This window comes from Pteropus vampyrus, unplaced genomic scaffold (genome assembly GCF_000151845.1).
Source record: "Pteropus vampyrus isolate Shadow unplaced genomic scaffold, Pvam_2.0 Scaffold561, whole genome shotgun sequence".
Classification (NCBI taxonomy): Eukaryota; Metazoa; Chordata; class Mammalia; order Chiroptera; family Pteropodidae; genus Pteropus; species Pteropus vampyrus.
The window spans coordinates 469787-473103 of NW_011889342.1; positions in this window are offsets into that span (position 1 = coordinate 469787).

Sequence of the window (3317 nt, forward strand, 5' to 3'; positions counted from 1 at the left end):
AAAGAAACAGGAGCCACTCTGGGGAACTTTGGAGATTCCCAAACTTTATTTTCTTAAAATCGTATTGGACAATAATAGCACTAAAATAAATAAAAGCTGAGTGGAATGCCTATTTTGAATGGTATTTTGAGGCTTCCAAGCGAGGTCAAGAATCTGAGGTTGCCTTTTTCTGAAATGAAGTCTTAAAATTAACAGAGGCTACTAAAATTTTAAAGAAAGACAGTGGTATCTGAAGCCACGTGTTGTCACTCTGCAGTGCTGTCCCGCCCTTCCCCTTCTCCTCCACCGTCTCAGGATCCACCGCCAGGTCCACCCTATTCTTCTACACAGACTTTGCCTCAGACTTCTCCATCTTGCCCAAGTGCATCTCTCCAACCCCTTTGCCTCACACTCCACCTTCGACGCCATTTTGCCTCCACTCCCGCCTTCCTTACCTTCAATTCTGCCTCTGGTGCCATTTTCCCTTGAATCCTCTCGTTCTTTCCTTCCTCTGAACTTACCAGTACTTTCCCATTTTAGATTAATGTCACGGGGATCTTAACATACTCCAAGTTTCATATGTCTTCTTAATTAAAGCTGAGTTTGGAGCCATTGTACAGGAATTCCCTAAGGTACCTGAGGATCTACACAAGTTTGCTGAGGAATCTGATATTATCATTCAGCCCTATCAGGCTGGGTTCTCTGGTTTATATCAGCTACTTCATGTATTCATTGGCGAAGGCCATGCTCAACGCTGGATGAGAACTGCCAGATGCGAACATCCCCAAAGGGACTTAGAAGAGCAATCCTCCAATTTGGGGGAAGAAGCTAGAGAACTTGGTCGAAAATAATTCCAAGCAATTCCCAAGGCTTTTGTGAAGGCTGCTGATTGGAGCAAAATTCACACTTGCTCACAAAAGTCTGACTAATCTGTTCATAACTATTATAATAGACTTCAGGTCATTTTTGAGGAAAAGTCTGGTTTCCAGGTGTTGCTACTATTTGGGTATCTTTTAATTCTTTGTTTATTAATAGGCTGAAAAGAGATCTTTCCCTCCTAGTTAAGATAACCAGGATAAAATGGGAGACTGTGGCCACCCTGGATATGGCCATTCGACCTGCCATCCTCTAGATGAACCACCATAAGTAAGGTGGCCAAGATTTTTAATTTTCACACTCAGCAGATAGAGGCCCTATGTGAAACCAAAAAACTCCAAACTTTTGCCATTATTGCCAAGAGCCAAGACACTGGAAAAAGAATTCCATGAGTTTAAGCATTTCATATGCTCTCAGCCTTCTCATCAGCCATCTAAACATCTCAGTTAGTTGCCTTACTTCCTGTGAAATCCTACTATAAATTTTTTTCAGTAGTATATTACATGGTGTCATCAAGAAAACTTATGTAAAAGAATCGAACAAGGTATTTTGCAGAAATATGTCATGTGATGTCATTCATGAAACTTTATATAAAGTAACTGAACAATGAATTTATAATAGCCTCTGGAATGAGTGAATACACTATGTCTTCAAAATGACATGCAGAAATGACTCTTGGTTCAGGAGAGCTAAAACTACTGCAGCGGACTCTAACACAGAACCGCAGCCTGGCTACTCACAGAGTGGTTCTCACTCTAGCACCTACAGCATCAACATCACCTGGGAGATGATTTGATTCTCAGAACCTCTGGGCCTACAAGGATCTGCCAAATCAGATTCTATATTTGAACTAAAGTCCTGGGTGAGTCACATGCACAGTGAAGTTGGAGAAGATCTGGTCTAGAATAAGTTTTCTCACCTTCTATGTTGACAATTCTGGCAGAATAATTACTTGTGTTGGGTGTTGTAGGTGTTTAGCAGCCTCCCTAGACATTGACAAATAGCCCAGGGGCAACAACACCTTAGGTTGGAAACTACTGGCCCAGAATTGAAAACTGGAAGCGCCCCATCCCTCACTCAATTTGTAACTTGGAGCAGACACTAAGCTCCTTCAAGTTCCACTTCTACTAAAGGAATGGAGTTCATAATAATACTACCTCATGGCTGGACTTATTGATAAATTAAATTGGACAAAGTATATAAGGTGCTAAACTCAAATTACATGGCATAAAAATATTGAAATATATCTCCCATAATTAACAAATATTTTATAATAAGGGTCTGGATGACAGCTCTTAGCTTGTAACATAAGTACAAAATCCCTAATCATCCTGACAAATGTGTCATGAAGCCACAGAGTGTGGTGCCCATGATTGCACATCAAAGGATCACAGCTCTCCCCTTGTTGTAGAGAGAATAGCAATTCTCTGGAGACCTCAGTCTGTGTCCCAATGCAAATCTGCTTATATAGATCAATGGGATCTGTTCCTCACAGATTTCTTTTTTTTTTTTACCCTCTGGAAATAGGAGGTTTTATGATGCTGATGGGGCTAGGAACTGGGTCGGGGGGCGGGGTGATGTGGGGGCTGAGTCAGTCAGCAATGCATAGGCCTGGGCACATGGGGACAAGTTAGGACTCATTCATCTCAGGATTATGTGGCTCCTTCTTTGGGAAGGGCGAGAGCATCTTGAGGAGGGAGCAATTCAAAGAGCAACAAGGGAGAGGTTGGGGATGGTGGAGGTTCCTAACCTGAGAGAAGGTGGCACAATAGGCAGCAACATCTGTGTGGAAAGCTGGGTCAGCTGGTCAGTAGGGGGAGGGTGCATGGGGTTGGCTTCTTGGGGAGAGATCCAACCTTGGCCTGGGTGAGCTCTCAAGAATACCTGGTATTCCAGAGGAGACTGGAGCAGGGCCCAAAGCCCCTTTCCCTGTGAGCCTCCTTAAAGGGAAATAGACATTCAAGAAGCCCCCTGGCAGGGGGTGCTAGGATTAGTCCTTAAGGGACAGATGGGCCAGACAAGGCTCCAGAGCACAACTGGTAGGGGTTGGGGGGACAGGGGCAGCCTCCAGGCTGAGTGCCAGGGTCCCAAGAGGACACGGGACCACCAACACTTGACCGGTTCTGACTGCCTCAGAAACCACTTCCTTGATGCCATCCTGCTCCAGGGCCCAGCACTCAAGGTAGTACACAGCAGTAATGTGCTTGGCCGGTGCCTGGCCCTGCCGTGGTGTGATGGGCACCTGGCCCTTCTCCTTAGTACCCATAGAGTGTAAGGCTGGGTCCTCAGGTCCTTCTCGGTACCCACCAGGAGGATGGGCACATCAGGGCAGTGATGGCACACCTCTAGAAGCCACTTGTGCTGCACATTCTCAAAGAAAGGCGGACTGGCAAAGGAGAAAGAGACGACAAAGACATTGGTCTGAGGGTAGGACAGTGTGTGGAGGCCATTGTACTTCTCCT